Here is a 27,552-nt window from a genome sequence, read left to right as displayed (position 1 = left end):
AACAACAAAATACACATGGATAGAGCCTGCAGAAAGGAACAGGACACAGCACTAATACGGCAAGAGCCATAACTTCCTACAGCAGGTATGCTATTACATGTACTTTCTGTCACAGTAAATGATTACTTAAAGCCACTCATTAAAAGCAGCAAGGCTTAAAAAGAAGGAAAAAAAAACAGTGATTCCCCAACTTTCAAAGAAAAAAGTATAAATAAGCATACTTGCCTTCATCCATAAAGTAACCAGCCCAGACTTAGGCTTGACAGTATCTCTCTAAGAAATTAAATCCACCATAGACTTCACAGGATAAATACATAACACAACCTGGCAGTTCTATTTACCAGATATAATTCTACAGCTTTAGCTATGTTAGCTTACAAATGTGAAAATTTTAACCCAAGCCTGCTTATACACTTATTTAGAAAAGTCTTGTACCTGAAAGTCTGTATACAGACTGTATATCACAAATCTTTTGAAAGGAAACAGACTTCTGACGACCACTGATGGCAGCGTGAACTATTTAAGGGGGACTAAGTTGCTTTAGACTAAGCCAGTTCTTCCCATTCCACTTACAAACAGCTGGGAAAAACAATGTAATGGTGATTAAAAGGAGTAGGTAGGGGGAGAGGGATTTAACCAGCTACTTCATGTAAGACGCCAAATGAGCAATTTCTGCGGACTAAAATTTAATCTGACATTAGTTCAGGCTTGTGTTATTTATGTGTGTAGTCCCAAGGAGTGGTAAACAGCACTTGTAAACTGAGAGGAAGCTGTGCCCACAGACCACAGTGTATCAAAATATCCAGTGCTGATCAAATCCAGAGGGAGACAAGTCTCTCAGCCATACCACGGCCACTGAAGTCCTCAAATAAGCCACTTTTGCATTTCCAAACAAAAACTTGTCCTCCACGTTACACATAAGCAATCTGCAAAGACTAAAGAGCACACACGAGGTAACCAAGGAGAGCTAATAAAAGCACAGATATTACACCTTTTTCTTCTCTTCTGTGATCTCATTTTAGTAACTACCAGTTATTTCTACATATCTTAAGAGACTCACTTGTAAATAACAAATACAGGAACACAGTGCTGGAACACACTAACACATGTACAGGGAGTCAGAACTCAGGAAAGTGAGTTAACTAATTGTGTTTACACATTTTTAATATAGTCTAATGATTAAATCAAAAAGGAAAATAGTAAGGATATTTGCCCTTATCTTAATTAGCAAGGCTGTTTATGCAGGCTGAAAGGTAAGCATGTGTTTGTTTCTCCATCTCATTTTTATGTATTACAACTGAAGAGCATTGCATATCTGAACTCTTGAAATCATAAGAAGCCGCCAAACAATTTTTGTAGAAAATGATACTTGAAAATTTCACATTTGATCCAAAGTGAGACCTATTTTACCCAGAAAGAATAAGGCTCTCACTTATCAGAAAGATTCAAAAGTATGCAAAATAAACGCAATTCCCTTCCCAAACTTCTATCAATACATTTGTCCCCCTAAAATTTCTAACAAGTAAATCTCATCACTACAAGTTCAATTATTACCATTAAAGTGGATTTTTTCCCTAATTCTTCCAAACAAGAATGTATGAGGTCATTTGATTCATATCTTAACTACAGAATCTAAACTGGGATTGAAAACCAACCAACAAAACACAATCCCAAAACTGACAACACCTAAAAAGCTGATCAAAGTAGGTGCTTCATCCCAGACAGATGGAAGGGGTTCAGGAACTGTAAAAATGGTTCCCCATCCATTACTTCCCTCTCAGTCTTAGAAGTATTTGTTGTTCCCAGCATCACCAGCACTACTATAGCTGTTGTTACATGCCCTTTCACATAGCCTTTCTCCTGTCTCCACGATATCTGCAATATTCAGAAATATTGTAGTATCTTAAGTTACTTTCCTGAATTATTTAAAAAGTTTTTAGATTAAAAAAAATAATAATAAAAATTAAGGAAAACCTTAAGGACAGCTGCATCTCCAAGCAACTCTGCTCAGCAAGGTACAGAAGCAAGTGAGGAGGTACAACACGCCCTGACTTGTGCCATCTCCCTGCAGGGAAGGGATCTTCTGCACAGGAATGGAGCAGGTCACCAGGGTCAGCAGCACCGCCACGGATAAACCTGACAAAGTCCACCTGCCACAGCACCAAGCAATAAGCTAACAAAAATTAGATCAGATAGCAGACCTCCAAGTGTTTATAGCCCATGACTCAACTTTCCCTCCTGTACAGTGACCTTTATGGAGGACAGGAAAAGGAGGCGAGCACGCTTATACGTTCAATTCATGCAATCCATTATCCAAAAGAGTAACCAGTATCAGAGGCTCCAAATCTACTTAAGAAGCAGAACAGCAGTGGCCTATGATATCCCCAGAAGGCCAGAACAGAGGAAATTTGATTGTTTTTGTGCTCCTGGTATCTTATGAAGCATGCACAATTTTTCTCAAAAAGTAACAAAGTCATAAGGTAGAAAACACAGAAGTACTGTGATCATCAGCATAAAGAGGATTTTTCTAAGACCTGCTTTAATGCTCAAGTTTAGTTTTGCAGAGACAGAATACAGTTGTCATTTGCCTGCACAAGACATCAGAGCTAAAGGAACCACACAGCATTGCAACCCAAAATACTCAGCATTACCCCAAAAAACAGTGTCCAAATACTGTTCACTTCCTCTATCAAGTGTTAGAATACTCTGAAAACAAAACCAGAACAGGGCAAGGAAAAAGTGAAATTGCCTCGAAAGCCTGAAGGGCACACTGAACAGATTTTTTTCCACTCAGGAAATTCATGGTAGAATATCACTAATGGTAAAACTTGAGGTCCAGAAGATAAAGTTCAGCAAAGTGACCTTTTATACATTTCGGATCAAAAACCAGTCAGGTCATACACATGCTCAGGTTGCTGTGGGCATATGACAAACAAGCTTAAAAAAAGAGTTTGTGAGTAAGCACTCCAGACAACTGTGCTCAAGAGCTATATCCATGAGACACGCTCAAACTTTCACGTTTGATATTGTAATCTAAAGATGAGCCAGAGATCAGTAAACAGTAAATGCGATTCTGCACAACCTTGTTATCTTCTCATCTCAACAGTTAAACCTATGTGAGGGAGTGCAAAGAGGTTACAAAATACTATCAGCACAGTTTATTAAATGGTCTTTTTGCATTTATTTTGTAGCAGGATAAAATTTAAGGTAGCAGAGACTTAAACTCCGGTGAGTCAGAGGACCAGGATGGATTCTGGAAAAATCCTTTGGATCTCCAGAGGCAAGAGGAAATCTTTCTTCAAGAAATTCTGCACTCTTATGTGGCCACTGTTTGCCAGATCGAAGCAGTTTTGCAAAATTTTAGTATGCTAGCTAAGCAAAAGTGAATGGCAAAGCCGCATAGATTCTTCCCTTATTTTCCATAAATAAGGACCCAAAGCAACAGATTATGAGGATTTTTCTGCTGGTTTTGCCTTTCCTCCCCACAGTCATACACTTCTAGAGATACATTATTCTGGGAGTTCTAGGACTTTAACAAATGATCCTGGAATTCAAGTGAAATGTTGGACTTAGAGAACTCAAAAGCATCACTCCTGATTTCGAAACTGAATGATTTCACGCTTTGTCCGTGTTGTTCCATTTCCCAAAACGCCTGCATCATTATATTCTGGTTTTGAAGTTTAGCTTCTTATCCTTCTCACATCTCACCTGAAGAGATTTTGCTATCCACCTTCTGAAAGCGCCTTTAGATCATTTCAATTTATGGTTGCTATTATAAAGTCAAGAAAAAACAAGCTATTATCCTACCTTCACACTTATGAAGAAGAGAACAGAACCTGAAACCTTCAGCTCTCACAAAAATGGGAGGGCAAGGGGTGCTCTTGGGTTTGAGTTACAGAGTAACTCCACAATCTAGAAACAAATAAGACTATGTACTGAATTAATGAGAGTTTGAAGGATATTCTCATTGTCGCATAATTACTTTAGCACATAAAATTCAAGCAACCAGAAGAAAGTTATATACCTCAACAGTGAGGAGCCCACGTGCTTCTCTTGTTAGATGAGAGAGGTTACAAAACCCAAGTATTCTACAAAAAAAGGTAAACACAGCCAGCAGTCCATGTTGCCCAAATCCAGAAACCTGCGCAGAAAGCTGTGTCCACGTTTCACATAGCTTTGTCTTTCCCCACCAAACTCAGTCCAGTATAGGAATGGCAGAACACCCCTGCTTGGATCCCCCAACCCAGCAAGGATGTCTGCTTTGCCATCTGGAAGCTGAAATCCTAGGAAAAACACCATGAGACAAAAAAGTTGTGGCAAAAAGTTTTTTGGGGGTCTTTTTGTTATGTTAAGCATGACATTTGTCACATACTCATCTCTTTGCCAACTACAAAAAAAACTTCTGAGTGGAGAGAAAAAAACTCAAACAACCCACCCAGGCAAGCTATTTTTTTTCCATAAATGATAAGCAAAACAACTATAGTCAAACAAAGTTGAAGGCTACTGGCAAGAAAATAGAGGCCCAGGCCCAGTTCTTTCTATTGCCTGAGAAATGAAGGCAGAAACCAGTTTCTTGATATTCCTCCCTGTTGTTTCACACTGCTTTCTTACTGTATTTCTGCAGCAGTGGGAATAAGACAAAAGAAGCACCAAAGAACAAAGCCTGAATCTCATTCTGGCAAAAACAGGGAGGGGAAACAAAAGACAGAGTGGAAGTGGATGGACTACTTATAGCAATTATTGTCAAACATTTTTGCACTTCCTTCCTTAATGTAGCTCCCTTTGTACACAAAGGCCTCCAAATAGTTCAGAGAGGTTCCCTTTGTAAAACGAGGAGAAAGGAAAACTGCAATAAGACTATGCAATGAAGATAAATTTTCCCAATAATGCAAGCTACAGGAAACACATGGAGGTCAAATAAAACTATTATTTGCCTTTTTGAACACTATTTTCTTCAGCTGCTAAATAAAAACATTATGAAGCCATTTTACACAGTAAAATTTAACCTTCTATTAACCTTCCATATTAAGTAAACAAACCTTTCTAGCCAATAAGCATCATTGTGAACTCTCTGAGATGATAAGCAATACCTTAATTACATTCATTTACATGACTTTGAAATTGTTCCAGACCAAAGTCAACAACTACAAGGTCAAAGAGTATGGAAATCTAAAATAAGGAGAAATCCATAGTCGGCCAGTTCACAAGGATTGTGCAGCATCCTTTCTAAGCCTGTTTGCAAAGGGTCACGGATCCCAACCAAGTACTCACTTTTCATCAACTAGATTAAAAAAAGCAAATCCTCTAAAACACCAAAGACCAAGTCCATCCCTTGTTTGTTTTTTTTTTTTAAAAAGAAAAAAAAAACAAAAACAAACAAACAAACAAAAATCCTATTCAAAGTTGAAAGCAACTGACACTTCAGAATTGTTTTTAGTGTCTAATGGCCAATCACCTTATGCAAATGTTTTATAATATTCTAAATGACAACCACAATATGAAATATACTTTTAAAAAATACATCCACACCACTGAGAACTAGCGAATATTTGGTACAGTGCCTTTATATACGTGGGAATGCTAAACTGACGAATTTACAACCTTTAGAATGCTACACGAAAACCTTCATTGTTCCATGCATGCTACACTTAGAGTGGGAAATGCTAATAATGCTCAAATTAAAGCAATTGAAAGAAACTCTTAGTAATGACTGTTGCAAGAAACTTCATAAAGTATGACATGCCCTGAAACAGCAGAGAAGTAGACACAGTCCATCCATTCCTAAGATATTAGATAATGGCTCAGATATGATCAATAGCAATCAAATTAGCCAAAATGGAGCACACATGCACGCTGCACTGATGGATCATTTCAGGATTACATTTTGTGTATTATAACCATGAAATTATTACAAATATACATACACAAAAATATAAAGTGCAGCTTTTGGATTTAGGCAGTCCCATATCAATACACTGCAGCTGACAATATTTTCTTAGTAATAAATTAGATAAATCTCCCTGCACCCTACTTTACTAGCCAAGCACTTTTTATACAACTCTCAAGCCAACAGCCTCCTGCAATTTAAGTATGATTTAGTGCAAGAGAAGCAATGAGTATTATAAAATTTATGCTTGTTCACCTTCTCTCCCCACAGAGAAGGGCAAGACGTTTTTTCATGTAAATATGTATTAGATCCAAATCATTTAAATAGATATTATTCCATAGAGAACATGATGCTGCATATGCCCATTTCAGCTGCATGTTACTAAATAAACTGCAAGATAATGATGTTGCCTTGCTCATCCTAAAGGACACTGAAAATATTTCTAGGCATTTCAAACAGAACTAAAAGGAAGAGACTCTCACAAGAAGAAAGGAAAACTAGGGTGGCTATTACAGAGCTTCCTAAAGTGAAGACAAGTTACTGGCAAATGAGGAAATCTCTTTAGGAGCGGGTCACAGCTGCCACAGAAAAAATATAGCTCAGGTACATGGAATCTTTACAGTATGAATAGCATCTCATTGTTATCATCCAATTTCATTTCTTTTAAATTGAGAAGGGAAAGATAATCACATTTGCAAGGTGAAAACCAAGAAACTTTCGACAGGTGACTAATTCTAAAAGTTAATGCAGAAATGCTAAATGCAAGGTGCCAAATGCTAATTTGTCTCTAATATGACTCAGTTATATTTAGCTACAAGTGACACCGCTTGAATGGAAAAGAGACAGAATGGCGAAAACTTAAACAGTGCCTTAAAAACGAGAGCTTTAAGCCTGACTTTTAGGTGAATGAATACATGTATCTCCCTGGTTTACACAAAATGCACCAGAAGTTAATCAGCATGTTAGACAAAAAGCAATTTAAGCTAACAATTTATTTCTAAATCATATACATATTTAAAGAGAGGAAGACTGTCATTTGACTTGAAGCTATCACATACCATTTGGGCCACAGTCAGTTCTCTCACAATACAGTCTGACCTCTACTTGATTTTAAAATAGGATAATCACCTTCAACTGTGTTTGAACCTTGAACATTATCAAAAACAGTTTTATTGCATCAACGATTTATTAATAGTCTTATATTAATAGTAATGTAACTCTGACTTTACAAAGTCATAAAGATGACGAGAAACACAGTCAAGACTTATTGTGCTACCTATTTTATTTTAGGCTTCTAAGGCAACCTCATGACACAATCAGAAAAACCATCCTGAAAATAAGAGCTACAAAGGAAAAACAACAGAATACGCATGCATCGTCCCAGTCGAACAGCAGAGCAGGGAGGATACAGACAGCATAATGAGTTCAGACAAATGCTGAAACCTTTCGAGTACCAAGACTGTCCTGCAGCCAACTGTGCTTGGAACTGGAGAAGTGCTCGTGCTGAGACAGGTAACCTCTGGACAGCACACGAGCAGCGACCGCAGTAAGGAAGAGGCGTGAGCCTTAGGTGGGAACGCGTAAGCCAGATTCCCCTTCCAAGCAAAGCGCTGCGAAACGCCCAGAGCCCGCAGGCTCACATTCAAAACAAACCTGAGGAAGGAGGAAATGTTCCTCCCAGAGTGTTTCTGGTTCCCAACACTCACCGGGGCACCCCTGCCGCGCGGTCACTTTTAGAGCTGCCGGCCCCATTGCACCACAGTTTAAACAAAGAGCGGCTAAGAAAGCACAATATTCTATAACTGGCATTTACAGCACCGGCCTTGGACTCCTAATCTTTACCAGACGGGCACACAAATCAATCTATCAGCTCATAAAGGTATGCTTTTTAACCTCCAAAACAGATGGGATTGGCCAGAAACGTCTGGCATGTCAAACTGCTAATCACGGCTGCCCTTTGCACAAAATAACCCACTTAAGTTGAGGCATGGTTGCACTGTAACAGACATTAGTCTGTGGGAAACCCATTTAACTGTCACATACTCCCGCCACTCTTGCTCTCCCTTAATTAAGCCTAATGCCTTATGCTTTGACCTTTTGTTCTAGCCTATTAACCCTATCTAGTACAAGTTCAAATATGTTAAACCTAAAAGTTTGCTTTTAATATTAAATGCCAAGCTACAGAAAGAGTGAGGGATGCTTCTCTAACCTGCAAGTTACCAACCCCAGTGTTAGTCCCCAAAGAAAAAATATGCCCAAACACTAATCAGTTTAACAACAACAAAAAAAAGTGGAGTTTCTTCCACTGGCATAGCCTACTTTTTCCCCTTCGGAGGAGAGAGGAGGGTGAGGCAAAAAAAAAAAAAAAAAAAAAAGTGAAACTTCTGCTAGCAACTTCATATCCTCAGGCTTTTGGGGTTTTATCCAACAAGAAAAGCATATGCTATCAGCCAAGATCATACTGCACTCATTTGCTCTTCTCTGAAACCCATCATTAAAAATAAGACATAATTGGTTTACAGTGACCAATTTCTCCTCAATTAAAGGCTGCCTCTGCCAACCCTCCTCACACTGAGTCACCATCTTGTTCTTTTGAAAAGATAGTTACACTTACGATTAGTCTGTAATTCTCATCTGCATCTCCAGGTGAGTTGCATCCTTTGAAGTTTCTCAGACTTGCACAGACTTAAACAAAGACATAATTTATTCATTCTAGCTACACACTTTTCCTTTTATGCAAGCTCAACTAAAGCATGGCTGCCTTCTGCTCCACTATGCCTTAATTCATGAAGGTTACACAGCACCAACAAGACCAGCAGATAGGTTTCTAAAGCAGTACTCTGTTGGAGAAAGTCTACCCTAAGGGTCCAGAACTCTGACTGAAACAAGAACGCTAATTCCGGTGACAATAACAAACCTCTGATCAAGACACTACTGCTCTCCACAATAAAGCTATTTATGTATGCAGGCAAGCTTGGTACACCAACAGAGGTATTCCACAATTAGTGCTCATAACTAGTAAACAAACCTATTCCCTACTCTAAAAAAACAACGATGACTGCCCATAACTGCTTTATATTACAGGTTAGAAACAGAAAACAGAATGCACACTGTGTCAGGGTTACACCAACAAACATGTTCTCAAATCTTTAGCTTAACCACCTCACAAGCTGAACACTCAGTGCAGCAGCATCCTTCTTTACAGCTTATGGTTCTGCAACTCTGACTAAATAGAACTCCTTTTAAAAAGAGAAAACAATCTTGAACTAAAGCTTTGAATTACTTAACTGTTTTTGAAGATGTGAGAGATTTCAAAAGGCTTGTTGCCACAAAAGCCACTGTCTACTAAGTTCTATTAAAGCTGTATGAGAGACCATCTGCTGCTGATCACAACACATCTCTAGTTTTAAACTGCTAATTAATTAACTGTGTTCTAATTCCAAAGTGCCTATCTTACTGATTCTGAGACCAGCAAGTAATACCATTAACTTTTCCGTAAACACCACTGCTCAGCCAACTATAAGATGCACTACAGCAACATTCAACTTATTTTTTTGAAAAGTCAAATAGAAAAAACATTGTGGGGAAAAAATGGAGCTCTAGTATCAATTTCTGGTTATTTCCAAAGCACTGATTCTGGTTTAATCCAAACCCCTACAATATAAAAAGTGTATATATTTTCTGATGATTTCACCTGGCTATATTCTATCGTGTTGGAGATGCTCAAACAGCACTACTCAGACCAATGCTGTATTCGAGTGAAGTCAAGCAACACATGGATTCATTTAAGATTAAAAAAAAAAAAAAAAAAAAAAAAAAAGAGAAGAATATATCCTTGCATCTGCAGTCTGTGTCATTACAATGGATATGAGAAGCTCTGCAGGCTGGGATTTGGTATGACTGCCTCCAGCTTCTAGACCTTCCCTACTAACACTCACAGAAGTTGCCACTGGAGGCAATGCAAATGAGTCCTAAGAGAGACCAGAAACAAAACAACAACTGCTTGTCAACCATTACATGCCCAAATTGTATTCTTTATGCTCATCAGCATTCTCAAGTTCTTAGGCACGCATGTAGGCCCACCGAGGACAGTGGGGCTACTCAAGTGAATAAAATGACTCACAAACCAAAGTGCACATACATAAGCAATCACTGGACAACACTCGGGGAATTACTCCCTGGTATCAGAGAAAAATAGGATTTAGGAAGTAGGAACCAAGGGAGCAGATACAAACAAAATGACAGTGATGCTAAATGTCTACAAGCCATTGTAACACAATATCTAATAATGATTTTACTGTGACGGTCCCTTGCCACACAAGCTCAATTTGGATCTGTTTTATTTAAAAAATAAGTGAGATGGTAACACAGTAAGTGTTATTTAATCTTCTCTTTCACGATGAAATTACATGTAAATCAAGTTCTTCACTATTTAGCTACCTCTCAAACAAGTGAGCCAAATCTTCAGAACTTAACAGCAAATTATACACAAAAAGTTCAGACATTACAAAAATACTTATTTTTCTTTAATCAGCACACATATTAAAAAAACCCAACTCTTACAGTAAAAAAGAGGATTAACTTGAATATTTATCACTTCAAAACATATTATAATCCTAAAAGGCTTATACATGACACACAGTTGTCTGACAGCTTTGGCAAGACAAAGAACAAACCCCATACCAAAGAGACAAGGTAAACAACCCAAACAAATTATTTACCTTGAATGTGGTTCCATTAGGAAAGCTCTTCCTTCAGGAGTCCAAGGATGCATTAATTTTCTTCCTCAAAAATTTCATGCTTGATCTGAAAAGAACAGCAGAAATCCCCCTATGAAATTCTGCAAACCATTGCTTCCTACCTAAGATGCCTTGATCTACTTTCTTACTGTTGGCGTAACAGAAAGCAATGCTTTATTTTGGTTAGTACAAACTGAAAATAACATTTTTATATCTGAACAAAAATGTAATTCCAAACTTCAGTAATCAAAATCTTCCAGACAGAACCATGAGTAGAACGAGTAGAAACAACTCATGTTGTCTAGACTTGTACTAAAGGGACATTAACCTGCAAGAACAAAATCCACATTCAACCCTAAGCCAGAGTCCTCTTTTCCTTCCTTTCATTCAAAAAACAGCTGTGACATGAAAGCCCTTCTTCCTATGTAGTGGTTAGTGCTTAACAATTCAAACTTGCATCCATGAGCATCAAAACCAGTTTTAAAAGAGACTCTATTAATTTACATACACATAAGGAAAAGACAAGAGTATAGCTTAACAGGTGAGTATAATGCTTAACACAACAAAATTAGTTTGATAAAAAATAAGCCAGCAGAAATGGTAACATTTGCTTTTTAGAGATTGAAGAATAGTGTATAACACTATTTTATTTCAGTTAGAAAATGTTATCCATTATAATCCCAACCTTAAAGGTTCTTCTCAGCATTTGTCTATTATTCTTAAGCGAAATTTTGCTAAAGCAAGCCCAGATCATCCTTATTTCTACTATTTCAGCCTTGCTGTGACAAGCCTCACTATTAAAGTCTTCGAGTTACCACCCAAGCAGCAAGCTTCATAGTCAACTTTAAATACAATAAAATACACTTTAAAAATGAAAAGTAATCTCCACCACTTAGCTGAACTTTCCCCTTCCTCCTTCTGCTTGGCAGTGGGAGAGTTCCTCTCCTTATTTCAACACCTTTGGCCTCTGTTCCCACAAAAAGATGCATACAAAAGCTTTTTAAACACAGAATTCCTTTAGCACCAGGGACCCCACAGGTGGGAACAGGTGAGTAGAGGATAGAGGGGGAAGAGTGGGAAGTGTGTGCATGCTGGGGGTACATCTGAGCATTTCCCCCTCCACAAAACCATTTGGGTCCAAGCCAGATTAGAGAACACATCAAACTCTGACCACTGCAATGTGCTTGCTAACTGGGAAAAAGAAGATACAGGTGTTGATCAATGGGTCATCATCCAAAATAACACCTATTCAAAGCTTTCAGGTACACAAAATAACAGTAGCACGCTGGACTACTGCCAGCACCAAGACCCAACAAAAGATGCCCAACAATAGAGCAAATTAAGCTGAAAAATAAGTAAATACCCTGGAATACTACATGCAGACACTATTTTAAATCCTTCACCACAAAATGAAAAGGTAAGTTGCGCCACAGAAAGGGCGCAATCCTCAAAATTTGTATTCATTTAGGGGGGAAAAAAAAAGATCTAACATCACAGCAGAAATTAACAGAGAAATGACAGGTAGAGTGACAAACGTGCTAACAAACATAGTTCAAAGCCTTCTCAACTCCATTTTACTGAAAGGTTAAATAAGCTGGATGTGGAATCTTTTGTGGATAATGAAAAACAGGACAGGAGGTCCCAAAGAGCAGAAGAAGGCAGTGCTATTAAAAAAAAAAAAAATTCATCTTTTCAAGCCACCTGCATTTGAGAAAAAGTTAATTCCAGTATTACTGCTCTATACTGTAGATGTCGACAAAATGTTTTTCATTGCTGACAAGTGGGTGAATTTAATAATTCCTACTTCCAAGAGAAGAGAGATTGCTATGTAGAAGGAAAAAACACAAAACAAGACACCAAAACCTGCTCCATACAGTATGGCCATCAAGGTTCAATGTACAGATGCGACTTCCTTTACGTCAGCATTCAACAGTCTTTTTTGTATTGTTCCAAGTGACTACAAAAGGTTTATGATAGTTCAGTGAAAAGACAGCAACATAATTTCTTATTTCAGGGAAAAATTCCATATTCCTTCAATATGTTTTAAAATTTGAGCTGAAAAAACAATAACCTTTCTAGAATAATATTTTATTCCCCAACATTTCACATCTGAACCAATTGCTTTACGTACCTTATAGTTTTTTGGAATGTTCATTTGTGGTTTTTTATGGACTACCAAATGCAAGATAAGTGACAACACAATCACCACCACCAAGGCCATCTCCTGAGGCAAGAACCATCATTTCTTTCTACGGGCCAGCCTTGTTTTTGACACCACCGAAAAGGCCTTTTCAGTTCACTTTACCTCCCTCTTTTAACAGTGGGATGGGGCACAGAGAAGAATGGGGCACAGAGAAGAAGCAGAAAGCAGGTAGCTATGAATCTTAAAGTTTGCTATGGAAAAAAAAAAAAAAATCAGAACAATACCAACTCTAGGACCATCGAAAACAAAAACACTGTTTATCTGTGAGCAAGATTTACTGCTTGGATACATTTCAACACAGAACTTCATGGACTATTTTGCGGGGTAAATTAAATACTCCCTTATTTGTTTTCAAATAATAGTTTCATCCAAGACTGGAATGTTTTTTACATCTAGCACCTGATCTCTTCACAAGGACACACAACTTTCTTTCTTGTGGAGGAGGAAGATCATCCCCTCAGAAGTCTTTCCCAACACCAAGTTTCTCTCCTGCATTAAACTCAATGTCTTAGAAACCAGTGACTAAAACAGAAGATCGGTAGCTTCTGCTTTTAATCTGTTTCTGTCTACAAGCAAAATTATTTTTCCTCTGCTGAAGGCAATAGTATTTAGAAATAAGTGGTATGAAAACAAAATTTCACTCAAGACAGGCAATTAAACAAGAGCAATGAGCTCCAATAACAGTTTAAGTATGAGAAGACTATGCCAGGAGGGGTTTGACCCAAGCTAAGATGTCTAGCAACTGCTTCTTCCCCTTTCTACACATGAATATTTATTTACATGAGTTTTAGTTTCTATTCTCCTTCTTCAACCATCAAGCCAAGTGACCTGCAACAGACAGCCAAATAAATTACCAAATTAATTCTTTCAAGTGCTAAATAGGTCGGCTAGTATTTCCAAGTATTTGAAATAAATAATCCAGAAACCCTAAAGAGCAGGCACTCATCTTTACCAAAAGAGTCCCTCTGCCCACTTTTCCCAAGGAGTATCTTCCCACTGGGAAGTTTTCATGTCATCCCAGATGTTTACCCAGAAGTACTGCCTGCCCATCCTTGCATGCTGTTTTCTAATTCAGTGCTTTCCAATGCAACTAGTGAATCCCTGACACCAAAATGTCCAAAAGCAATGCCACAACCCTGTTAAACACTTTCCCCCTAGCTCTCCCCCTCTTTGCTGCAGGCAGGCCGGCACAGCTCAGAGTTACTGCTCTTATCGTTTTGGCCTAGTGGCAGGAAGAAAGAGGAAACCACAAACTGTTACCATTAACCTTTTTGTCTTTAGTTCAAGACTGTTTAGACAGACAGTCAAATTTACGCTATCTTTTTTTGTACATGTATGCATATTCTTTCACACCTTCCCCCCTTCTCAGGCTTCATTCCCTACCTACGTACCTTTCTGCTTGTTTGTCGTTGCCTGCCCTCCTGAGCAGCAATGATTTATACTTCAAAATTTGCGCTTCTGGTCCCAAAAGCGTATTTATCCTCTTTAATCCATAGGATGGCTATCCTATTAAACCCTGCCTCCTGCTCATCACCCGACCCATCACTCAGCACGTGGGAGATGAGCCCTGCCCTGCCTGCAGGCCCCACGCATGGGAGGGCGGCCACCAAAGCCCCCTTGGAAAAGGGGCTTGTGCCCCCAAACCAGGCACCCAGCTGGGAACCCCACACTCTCCCCAGGCTCTCTTCTGGATCCCCTCCACTCCCTGCACAGTCACATAGAGGAAAAAGAAACACAGCCGCAAGACTCTTGGGGTTTGAGGTACAGGCAAGCTCTGAAGAGCTATTCCAAAATGGTAATTCACAAAAATCCTATGGTCTTCGTGTCTGCTCTGGTAGATCTGCAAGGGGGTGCCAAGCACAGCCCCAGAGCAGGACAGCTGACTGGGGGAAATGCAACTCCCTGCCTTTGCCTTGGGCAAGTTTATACATGTGCTCGGCACAACACAAAACAGGGTTTATCTTTTATTATAGTCATGTCCCGCGCTGTCACTGGTAAAATTAACAGTGTTCTCACTGCTAATGATAATAAAGCTGGCATAATATAAACTTTTTTGCCAAGGTTCAAAGCCTGAAAAATAAAGTTAGCTCGGAAGAGACAAAATAAGCTTTAAGCAAGCAGGACTTCGTCCGTTCTTTTAAGCAAATCCTGCAATAAGCAAAATTACAGGCAAATACGAGAACCATAAAGTTAATTCACGATTGAGTTCTACAACCTTTACTGAATCACTTAAAAAAAATTTTCTTGATGCCTTTTATAGAACAAATTTACCCCAAACACAACTATCAAACACTGCAGGTGATACAGCCAGTGATTAGATCACCCTTTTAAGCTTACAATATAAAAACATTATTTACTTTTACTTCTTTATCAACATAGGGTTTTTTATGACTATAATAAATTTGGATTAGCACATCTTCCACTTCAGAAAAAGAAACAAGTACGGGGAGCAGAGAAGAAGAGCATGTTTTCATCTGCAATTTTCTGCCAAATGACTAAAAGGAAAAAAAAAACCAAAACCCTCAATCCAGCATCATTTGGCATTTGACTGCATGCTGTATTCCGTACACGCACGGCCTACAAAAACCTGAAAGCCATTGATAGCTCTTGCCCATTAGATAAGCCAGAACCAGAGGCCAGTCTAGCAGCAGGTCAGATTTCACCCCTGCCCAAAACGTGCAGCCACTACTCCTGACCTGTCCCGTGGCACTCACAGAGCACAGACACCCTCTCGTACACATTTCACTCATGACTAACTTGCCGTCTTCCTTTGGAGTCCGTGTCAACTCTACCTCAGGAGACCACTGACAGAACAACAAGTCAAACTTCTCGACCACAAGTTTGGGAAGACAGCTGCCTCAGACAGCAAAAACCCCAAAGCTGCCTGAACACTATTCTCTATGAGAACTTCTGCCTTCCAGGATGTTAGCTACTAATGCCCATAGAGTAGAATTACTCAGATGCCATTAAATCTGATCCCAACCACGAGATATCCTCAGCTCAGAGAGCTTTTGTCATCTGGTATCTTAATGTGTCACTCTCTCATGCGCTCAGCCAGCCCTAGAAGCAGTAAATTGCATTTGTCTATTAAAGAAAATGTTTCCTACTCGCTCAGGAATACACCACCCCCTTTCCACAAGTGAATGCTTCCTCCCCATAGGTCTTCCCAGACTGGATTCGCACTCTTTGTTAAATAAAGCTTTACGGTCTCTCTGAACATTTATAGTGCCATGACTCAGTTAAATTCTAATCAGCCTGTGAGCTGTCTGACACTGCAGCAGGTCCCCTCAAAATAAAACAAGGAACAATACAGTCTCCAGATCCCAGAGAGATGAGGCAAAAGAGGACAACTTATACTTCAGCCTTCTTAACAATAACATAATCCCAAAGGCAGAAATCCCATTGTTTTTTTCCAACACCTTCAACATGTGTCAAGCATTTTAACTGAATCCGCCTTTAAATTAAAAGCCCCGTAAATCACCAGGGTCCACAAGACAGAAGAAGGGTGCAGCACAGACACAAGGCTGTCAGCTCGCTACAACGCTGCCCCCCGTTTTGCCCACACTAGCTTTCCTTAGGTTTCACTACCTTCCGACTTAATCACCCACTGACACTTCGAAAGAAGGGCCTCAAACAACGTGTACACTAGGGAGAAACGGAGGGTGGAAGTGAAGGGGGAGAAAAAATTTTAAAATTCACCTTTAGAGGGCTTCGCGGACACACACCAAAAAAAAAAAAAAAAACCAAAAAAAAAAAAACCCAACCAAACACCACGTCTGGAAAAGTAACCTTTAGTCTAGAAGGGAAACAGCGACGTCCCTAAGGAGCCCGAAGCGATGAGAAGGCATCTTTGGGGGGCGCAGGGAGCCGAGCCCGAGCCGCGGCCGAGCGGGGACGGCGGCGGCCGCCCCGGGCTGGCTGCGGGCCCGCAGGTGGCGGCGGGCGGGCAGCGCCAGGGCCGGGGAGGCGGCGGGGGCGGCGTGGCCTTGCCCGCAGCCCCGGGAGCGAGGCCGGGCGCCCGCGCCGCCGCGGCCGCCGCGCACCGAGCCGGCGGCGCCGGGGATCGCTCGCACCCGGGAGGGGCAGCGCGGGGTCCCCGCGAAAGGGGGGCCCGGGCGTGCGGCCGGCGCTCGGCGAAACACTCGCGGGTCCCGGGGGGGCCGGACTAGTAACTTTTCCGTTCCGGCGGCTCCCCCGAACCCACCGCGGCCGGGCAAACTTTCCGCCCGCACCGGGGGTGCCGCGGGGCGAGCGCCGCCGCCGCGGCGGGCTCACCCCGGCATTGTTCCCCGGTGCCGCCGCCCGGCAGCGCGGCCCCGGCCCGCCCCGCACGGCCATTTCCCCGGCGGAACAGCGCCGCACTCACCCCGCAGCCGCCGCGGCTCCTCCCGGGCGGGCTGCCCGAGCTCCCCGGAGCCGCTCCGCGCACGCCGCCCCGCTGCCGCGGCCGGACCCGGCGCTGAGCTCCGAGGAAGCGGCGGCCGCCGGAGCCGAGGCGGGCGGAGGGGGTCCCCGCGGCTGGAGGACAGGACGGGGCTGGACAGGGCAGGACGCGCCGCCTCCCGCCACCCCCGAGTCCGCGCGTCCCCCCCGCCCCGCGCATCCCCGCGGCACATACAGGGCGAGCCGAGCTCCGCTGCGCTGCTCTCCGCGGCTCGGGGCTCTGCTGCAATGCCTGCGAGGCTGACTTTCAAAGCCTAACCCGCAGCCGCGATCCTCCCTCTCCGCCTTCCACCTCGCCCGCCGCGGCGCAGCCCGGCCCCTCCCCGCGCCGCGCCATTCATCTCTCCAGCCAAGTTTCTTAACCCTTTGGTACCCTCCCGGCAGGAGGCAGGGCGGGATGCGGGCATTCGGGGATGCGCCCCCCGCCCCGCCCCGCCCGGCGCGGCGAGGGCAGGGCAGGGCGGCCGCGCCGCACGTACGCGAGTCCCATCGCCTCCTGCCCTCCCTAATTAATCCGACTGAAGTCGGAGAGGCCCCGGGGAACAAACTTAGGAGCGGCAGCACCGGAGGACCCGTATCTAATGAAAACGGCAGTGGCTTAAAAATAACACTTTTGTTGTTGTTTTTTGTTTTGTTTTGCTTTGCGTGGGGTTTTTTTGTTTTTTGGTTTTTTTTTTCTTTTTTCTTTTTTCCTTTCCCCCTTTGGCTGCTTTGGAATAATTGGCGGGGGAGGGCGCTTCTAGTATTATCGGTGCTTGTCGGTTTAGAGCTTATGTTTTCAGCCTTTCCTCTGAAAAAAACACGCGCTGGAAACTTCAATACTGTGTTATGACTATTGATATTATTCTTGCTATTACTGATAACTTGAAGGGAAAGCCGGGATGCTCCCGGCAGCGGCAGGGGAGGGCAGAGGCCCCGGCACCTGCGGCTGCTCCCGGGTGGCGCTGCCCCCGGCCGCGGCCCTGCCGGCTCCCGGCACGTCTCCTTCTCCTCGGCCCCAGCTTCCCAGGCCACCGGGAGCGGGGAGCATCCCTGCCGGCCCTGCCACGGCGCCCGGCGGTCCCTGTGCCGCGGGGAGAGGAGGGCAGGCGGGGGGAAGCGCTTCCAGGATCGGGGGCAGACCGGCTCATCAAAGCCATGATGTCTGCCCGCGGGGCAAATAAATACAGTTTGGGAGGAAATAAATAAATAAATAAATAAAACACCACAACAAAACAAGCCGGAGTTGGGGCAGTGCTTCCCAAGAAGAGTCAGCCCTCCATTTTGGTAGGCGACATCCCCCAAACCTCTGCTGTCAGAAATTGCACTAAATGTCAAGTTGTTCTTTAGACTTTGCTGCCACCAAAGAGGAGAGTACGCAGAGATACAGGCTGAACTTGGCTGTATAAACGAAGCTACAAAGTGCATGCGACCTTCATCACACCTCCTGTGTGCCCGTGTTTAACAATCGTCTCGACGTGTCGCACGCTGTCTGCCTAACGCTTTACAGAATACTTCACGATACTTTACTTCTACAAGTCAAAGACTGATGAAAGAGAAACAAATTTGTTTGCAAGTCACATATAAACTGCTTGGTAATTACTGCATTAACACATGCCAACGTTTTCGTTTTAAAACGCAGGTAAAATAAATTATCTATTCAAAGGTCTTTTTAGTAAGAGACAAATATGGTTAAAGAGCACAGGAATTTCCACTTTAAAGAAAGCAAAAGGGAGTCACATTTGTAAAAAGCTAAATATTTTAACCAAGAGATACCATGAATGAAAGTAGATGTAGGAATGTTAAGCAAAACCTCTTTCACTTTGGAATGTACGGATTGTGTACAGGCTTAGAGTGGAGCTAGTAATGTATTACTTGACCTATTTTTTAAGCCAATGAAAGATTTAGGTTAACTTCATCATGTGTTTTTAACCACTTTCTTCCAGACGTGCAGAGCAGCATTTTCGAAAGCCATTGCATGTCACAGTGTTTATACAAGTCTTTTTTTGAGAGCATGAGTCTCATAATATATCCTGATCGTACTTCCATTAAAAGAATGGGTTTGCTCTTCATTTCCATTATAGGCTCATTAGCAAATTTTGATCATAAAGAAATTATCTTTAATTTTTTTATTTCACAAAGAATCTTCATCTCAATTTTTTTTTTTTCAATTCTAAGCAGCTGAGTTATCTAGGGAGAAGGAAATTTTCTCATTACTGCAGCAATCTAACTGCTATTTCAATCAAGAGTATCTGTAGTAGAGACGTCTTTCATTCTTAACCTTGGGGAACGTATTGCGTAGATTAGAGACCTACAAAATGAGGAATCTTGGACAAGCAACAGGGAAAAAAAGTGTATGTGAAATATTTGTTAAAATTATTGTTGTCAGGTAACATATAGTTGCTTGAGAGCACAAGTTTCAGGAAGATACAATCAACTGAGACTATATTAAATAATAAAACGTGTGGATTTAGTAGGATACTTCCACCACTTAACAGTTGTATCACGACTTGTGCCACTAGTTCATGTTTGCTAAACTGTGAGGATTCAAACAATATACCAAATAAATACCCTGTCCAAGTAAAGGAAAAATTCCATCACACATTGAAATCCATCTCTCAAGAAGTATGAAAGTACTGATGTGTATTTGTTGGTCTTTCCTGAGCATTCTTCAACCAAACTTAAACACACACTCACTCCCCAAACATAAAAGGTGAGCATCCATGGCTGTACCTATCTACCATCTGTGTGTGGTATCTATACCTTCCCTTTCTTACAGGACACTTGTTTTTTTTTTTTTTTTTTTTTTGAAGGGAATTAATCACTATAAGATGCTGCTAAATGGAAGGCCAGATGTGACAGGGAAGGATAAACTACCTTTACATCAGTCTTGGAAGGGAAAACCTTGTTTATAGAGCTTACATTAGAACTCACTCCCAGAATCGCAAGTACTTAGTGAAGAGGTATTGGTGTCATACTTTATATAATCAGTGAAACACTAATATCAGTGAGACACTTCTTTTTTTATAGTTAAATATGTATATATATATATATATATATATATAATGCACCCCTCCTTTACAAAACAGAGAGGTATATTTTTGACCTAGGAAAGCTTCTATCACAACCAGAATATAGCTATGAATCTGACATTTTTGAAGAACAAAGTTAATCTGTGTGACCATTTAAAAATGGTTAAATAAATAGTTGATGTACCTACAACTTTTCTTTGATAATTTGGATGATTACAATGGTGCTTTTAAAAATGAGGAGCAAAACTGCATCTTCAGTAACAAACTTTGTCTTTAACTTGCTGAAGCAAAACACATTGGTCTGTGCCATGTCATAAAAAAGACACATTTTTATCAAAAAGTAAATGCAAATGCTATTTTATTACTCCCAAACTTTTTAAAGCTAATGCTAGCTTATTTTTAAATCACATAAGGTGCTTTGAAGAGCTTGGGAGAACTACAGTTGCTTTTATTTTGATTTTTCTTTAAGGTTATCTCAGCCTCTCAAAAAGCTTACCACTCTGAAACTACCTTTTTCAATCACAATAATTAAGGCCTTGCTTTATGGCATCCAATCATGAGATGAGAGGCTCAGGATGTGGTCGAGAAGCTAGCTAGCTTTACAGAAATGCATTTCCAGACTAAATCTTGCTCTAAAATAGTTTGTCAGCCCTACATAGACAAATAATGAAATTCTGTCCTTGACTCAGCCTAGTTCAATTCACGTAATATGTCAGATTAGGCACCATTTCAAAGGTGCCTTCACAGAGGATTAAATCACCTAGTTGTTCCAGAATTTAGGGAGACATTCGCACACACACACACACACACACACACCAAAAAATAGAAAAGAAAAAGAAAAAAGGAATTATTATGAATCCTGTTTATTCAATAAAGGACTTAAAAGGAAGTTTGCTTAAATTAATGATCATCATATAACAGTGTCCATCCATAAATCTGACGTAGTGAGGTGCAAAAGTCTGCTGTTCTGCAGGAGTACTATCTGGGAGTATCTGAAATCAGTGGGAACCCTACAAGTGCTACCAGAAGAAGAACTGGTCCAGGGAAGGGTTCCTGCAGGGGGTACCATAGGGAATCTCCCATTTTCCTCATGACAGCAGGAAGTCTGAACTGTTGGTGGTGGACCTGAATTACACAATAACGTGTAAAAGGAAGAGTGGTACACTCTATAGCTGAAAGTTATAAAAAACTAAACTCCACTGCTTTTGCATCTACCTCCATTTAAAATTATAAATGCATTTATATGCATACATATATCATTCCCTACTAGAGCTGTTTCTGACTTCCTTTTTTTTTTTTTTTTTTAATTACAGAGTCAACTTCCATTTTTACAAGTACTTCCAAGCAGGTCATCTGAGAGGAATGTACCCTTAGCAGCTCAAATTATTTTTTTTTCCTGCATTATTTAAAACTAGACTTCAGATCATGACTATTTGTTCTAAGAGTAATAAGCAAAGGACCAGATGCTAGAGTCTTTTCAATTACAGAAACATTTAAAGACAGCTGTACCATATAAACTCTCATGGAGGAATCATATGCTTGCAGCATCTGGTGAGTTTTGGCCATGCCTCCAGCATGCCGTATCTCTTCTGAGGCACAAGCTAGGGTGAGGCTTACTTCCCCACGTGTGTTTTTGGGGTAGGGGTGTGCAGTTTTTTGACCCTAAACGAGGACCAACAGCTCAAGTCTTACATTTAGTGGCAGGAAATAAACACTACTGTCAGCCCCTGTAACCCCTTAAGTAGAAGAGTCAAAGGGGCTGGTGCTAAATTGATACGACTAACTTACATTTATTATTTTACCAGAATAAAATACCTGGGTTTTTATCCAGAAGTGAGTATCCTGTACTTGTGAATTTCCTGCAATTTCATCCCACTTGCACAAACATGAAGATTATATTTCTGAGAACATTGTTCTGACGAGTCACGTTCCTGGTAGCGTGAAAGCGCGTCCAGAAAATAACCATGGCTGCAGTCCTTGTTCCTAAACCAGCATGAGAAGGTACCAGTAGAGCAGGTATTACACTGCTTAGGCACTGCTCCTACTTGTGTGTCGATGGCCATGCAAAGATAACGTTTGAGAAGGTTATAGGCATGTAGCTGAAACTGTTCAGAATGTTCTTTTTCCTTTTAGAATTCGTATTTGCCTCTTTTCTCTGACAAAGGAGTTCCCCATGTCAGCAGTAACAGATTGAAAGAGGATTGAAGAATCATGCCCTCTCTCACACTCTGCTTTCAGAAGTTACTCTTGGTAACAATTTTGTTTCACGGCCCCATTTTTCTGGCTGGCTAACAGGAGCTCTGGGTAAGCCTTTGTCGTGGTTCTCATGATGACACAAGCAGTGTTGTCGGAACAGTATGTTCTAAAATGAAATGAACACTACGTGCAATTATACACACACGACCTGGCAGCCAATACCACACTGCAAATGAATAAAGTTCTGGAGAGGACCATTATGAAGCACCTAAAAAAGCAAAGATTAAGTGTCCTGTGTTTGCCCTTCAAAATAACACAGGTGCTGGACAAACATTTTAAAATACACGGACACTTTATTATGTATCAAAATGGCAATAATATTCTTCAGTACAAATGATACTAAGTGCTCTGACTCAAGTACAGGAAACTGCTGTGTTAAGCTAAACTGTGCATCTCATGTATTTTTATTAAATCTATTTCCCTCCCCACATATTAGCTTATGTACAACTAAGAAATTCTGACAAAAATCTGGCTTCTTTGTCTAGGTACCTAAAAGGAGACTATTTTGAAAACATTGTTCCTGTTCTGAGGATGAAATATTCTCAACATCACAAATTTAATCACAAGTGATTAATTAGTGCTTCTGTTTACATACAGATGCTTAATGAGAAAATCCATTTAAATTGTGTATCAAAAAACTTAAATCACTGGGCCCTGTAAAGTTAGATAAGTTCCTGCTTGATTGTATTTTACATGAAGAGTTTATCGGAATCATATTAGCTGAGCATTTATAACTGATCCAACTATATACCTTTGCATATTTTTATTAGCATACAAGTATCAAGGTTTTATTAGGAGACATTAGCTCCACTGAATGTTAGGTATATTACACTTCCAGCTTTGATGCTGTTGGTCATCACACCAGCAGTTTACATCTGACATAAAACCGTCAGAGACATAGAACTGACTCAAGTCACTGTAAACCACAAAGCAACAGCTCTGTTCACATAAGTTACATCCCCTCACAGAGCTGGGAAATCTCCCTTGCCACTTTTTGCATGTGTTTTAGAGAGCTGCCTAGCCAAACTGCCCTTGCTTTAAAAGGAGTGGGAACGTGAGGATACTACCATATATAAACAGCAGATACCATGCCCTGTTTCTATATATGTAATTCTAATTTTGGAATAATTGCATCTCTTTTTTCTTGTCTGATATATGATTTAAAAAAAAAAAAAAAAAAAAAAAAAAAAAAGGAAAAGGTGGAAGCATTTTCTGTGGAGAAGAAAATTCATTCTGGGTCTTGATGACTTAGCACAGAGAATATCTGGGTTACATTCTTAATTTGAACAGCATCCATTTTTGCTGCATTACAGTGGCCAAAACAACTACTTTAAAGTAAAAGCCTGAGTAGAGAAAATAACTGCATTTTGTTAATAATTTGAAAGTTTTGCTTTATTTTTATTAGGTTTGGAAATAACATTTGAAGTTTAACCTGTTGAATTTTGTCTCTTTATGTTGTTAGTGGGAAAGTGAACAGTTGTAGAGGGGAGGAAAAGTGTTTTAAAGGTTTCATTCTGATTCTTATTAATTTCTTTTCCTTTCTTGTAGTCTTGTTAATAAACCTGGTTTTATACCTTTTCAATTTTGAGCCTGCTTTGCTTTTCTCCTAATCCTATCTCACAGCAGAAGAAGATAAATAATTCTAATAGGCACCCAGACCACTACACTAATTTTGGAAAACAGAAATTGGCAAAAGTGAAACCATTACACCCACTGTGCCCACTTTTTTTGCTTTGTTTTGTTATTTTATTTAATGAGAATACTATCATCTTATACAAAATGCAGATGGATGCATCTTTATCTGAAAAACTCCTTTCAAAGTTATTTCATTCGCCTAAAATTTCTTCTTTAATGTAAACTGAAACCCTTGGTACATCATACTATTGTTACCTTTCTTAATACAAGGGTAAGGACTCACATTGCTCCTTACAGGCAGCTCCTAAAATATGTTATGTTCTACATCCCTAATAACTTAAATATTTCAATGGCCTGGCCCATTGTCTACCAGCAGAAACCCACAAAAACAGTTGCTTGAAAAAAACGTGGTAAAAAAAATAATCATCTGTGTGGCTTGCCTAGAGCAGATTTAAACTCTTGAGAAGATTATCACTAGTCACAATTATTTAACAAATAATTATTAAGCAGTTAAATTGGCCAGGTTGAGACAACAAAAAATAATTGAAACCGTAAACATGTTTTCACCTCTCCCAAGCCACTTTATGTACCAATTCTTTGTAATTTTCCACTCTTGCTGTCTGATTAATGTCACTCATACGGATGTTTAAAGGAAGCTAATAAATGGCACAACAAATCAGATAGTCTTGGATTTTTGAAACAGTTTCATGTGCTTTCCAGAGTTATTACTACAATTGTAAATAGATTTTGTTCATGTTATTTCTATTAAAAAAAAAAAAAAAAACAGATATAAACCATTTGCTGTGTTATAATTCTCACTATTCTCTACTGAAATTATCTTTTCCAGTATCAGAGATGTACTGCAATTCCAGTAATAAGCTGTACTTGGATTTATGAGCAAAACACAGTGTAAATCATGACATGAAGACATGTAATTTTGTTTTCTATGACTCATCAGCTTTTTCCCAGTTCCCACCTTGATATCCAAAAATCCCTTTTTTTTTTTTTTTTTTAATAAATTGCATGGCCCAGACACTCAAAAAGAAAATACTTTTCCTCTGATTGCACAGCTTTCTCTCCTGAGTTTACATTCTTTCTTTCCCCTATCTCTTCTCTGAGAGCTGAAATATCACTGAACATTTTCATTGACATTTTCTGATCCTGCTAGAGTGCTTCTGGTAGAAAAAAATATCTATAAATCAGAAAATAAAAAGTAATCTACCAATTTTTTCCTAAATTCTCTAAAATTGATTAAAAAATCATTATTTGCAGAACCTATCTTCCCATTATTAGGTTTAATTGTCTTTTTATTGTTGCTTCTGGGCTTAAATGAAAAAAGAGTAGCAATAAACATTATTCAATTGCTCGAATCGAGAAGGAAGCAAGAAGTGCCACACCATGCAATAATTCTATTTGTTATAAGTTGCTGCACAACACGAAGCATAAAATCCCTCCAAGAATTTCTGTGTTATTTTACATCCCTAGAAACCAGCATCATCACAAGATGTAAAAGATTTGCTTTTGACTTTAGTGAGTATGGAAATAAGTTCTATATTTTGGGTGGGGTTTCCAATACTTAAAATTTTCATCAGGACAACAAAGAGACGTAACCTTCTCCTGAAGGCGGGCTCTCATACACCAGCTACTCTGATTTGGCTATATCTTAATGTTCTTCTTGAATGCCTGAGAAGCTTTATCTTCCTGTTTGGCGCAGTTCTAAATTGGCTTAAATCGTATTTATCCAACATTTACCTGCATTATATTTTCAAGGGTAATTTGTGTCCTTCTCCCAGAGCATTTATTTTTTGTGCTCTGTAGGGTTCTACTCTGGCCCTGTTCTTACTCAGCAATCTGAAGCTGCCTGTGGGCAGTGTTGGTCGTTGGCATGGTCCTGGATTTCATTTCCATGCCGACAAGACACAGATATTGTCAACCAAACCAGCAATTTCAGATGATGCTATTGCAATATTGACAAGCTGGTAAGCATAAAAGCCTCTATAAGCATCAATTTTCTTCAGCTAAAATCAGAGAAAATCCCTGAGCTGTTCATGGCTGGCTCTTGCCATCAACCCACACCCGCTTGAACTTCTAACCCAGCTTTAAAATTCGACGTAGGTTCATTGGCTAAAAACAGTATAAGTTTTATGATTGCAAGCTCTTCTTTCAGTGTTGCAGTCAAAAGATTAAGGCTTCTTCTTATTAGTTGAACTAAATGTACTTTGCTTCTTGCTCACTCATGTTTTTATGTTCACTAGGCTAGATTATTTTAATGCCCAGCTTGTTGATCTGCCGAGGAGGCCGATTATCAGATTTCATCTTCCGTAGCAAGAGCTGTTTCCAGAGCAAGTGGAATGCATGTTTCATACCTGCTTTTCTCTCACGGTGGCCACTAATACACCACAAAATCTATTTAAGCTATTACTGCTCTTGTACTACCAAGTTGTTTTCATGTACTTCTACTTATTATAGGAGATATTTGTCAGGGGGCTGATTCTACCAGGTTAAGGTAACGGAACCTTAATCACTGACTAGAGACAAAAAAACAACCAACCAAACAGATATAAACCCATGTATTGTCCACTTGTGATTGTAAAGCTATTGCACAGGCACTGAGTGGTGGATTTCTGCTTGTATCCCATATATATTTCGGAAAGTGTTGGTGTATCCCAACTGGCAGATTCAGCACTTTTCAGCTCCTGAATCCCAGTGCCTTGTGCACTATGGCTGTACCCTACGTATTGAAATAAAAGTATGTATAGACAGTGTTTCTTTGCAACATCTGATTTTCTTCTAAAGGAAGACTTCTCGTGTGTCATCACCCTTCCACGGGGCTGATCAGAGGAGCACTAGGACTGACAGAGGCAGTCTGGGCTGCTCTGCCTGGTGATGGTCTGAGTACACTCACGATTTGCATTGTTTTCTGAGGGGTTCTGGCTTCAGCTATGTCTGTCAGCTGCCATGAAATGCTTAATAAGTGTTTAATGTCTAAGCTGTTTAATTTTATTTTGGTTTTTCCTGTGAAAAAGAAAATGTTAAGAGTTTTGTTCCCAGGACTTGGCTTTTAAATTACCAGAAATTAAACCTACTGGAATAGTGTCATTAGAACCTTTCCTGAGAACACACAACTCACTCATGAGTGAGTTGGGGAGCGAGAGGATTTATAACTCTCAGGAACTGACAACAAAGGTAATTTCACAACAGACTGCAGAACTTACTTGTTTATAGGAAGTCCTTACAAGAGCAAGAATTTCTGCATAAAGGAGTGCCACCATTTAAAAGGAAAAGATCAGTTGCAGAACCCATAAAGTTGTAGCTATGAATATGGACCTACAGGGATTACACTGACGATTAAAATATTTTGGCTCTAGTGTCTGCTGT

At 40.3% G+C, this 27,552-nt stretch overlaps 1 protein-coding gene across 5 annotated transcripts in view; it reads right to left on the bottom strand.

Moving 5' to 3' along the window:
• The window catches only part of NRIP1 (nuclear receptor interacting protein 1), a 138,551-nt gene that overhangs the window by 56,287 nt on the left and 54,712 nt on the right, over window positions 1-27,552 (bottom strand). For 2 of the 5 annotated variants that reach the window (XM_040054657.2, XM_040054662.2), the window contains exons 1-2: window positions 17,448-17,604; window positions 10,609-10,693 (exon numbers count right to left, since the gene is read on the bottom strand). The gene's annotated coding sequence lies outside the window, so the exon portion shown is untranslated. Of the gene's footprint in view, window positions 1-10,608; window positions 10,694-17,195; window positions 17,247-17,447; window positions 17,605-27,552 lie in introns of those variants that run through there. The other 3 variants (XM_040054660.2, XM_040054661.2, XM_040054658.2) reach the window with 2 other exon arrangements.

Source organism: Hirundo rustica, chromosome 2 (genome assembly GCF_015227805.2).
Source record: "Hirundo rustica isolate bHirRus1 chromosome 2, bHirRus1.pri.v3, whole genome shotgun sequence".
NCBI lineage: Eukaryota > Metazoa > Chordata > Aves > Passeriformes > Hirundinidae > Hirundo > Hirundo rustica.
This window is presented reverse-complemented; position numbering and strand designations above follow the sequence as displayed.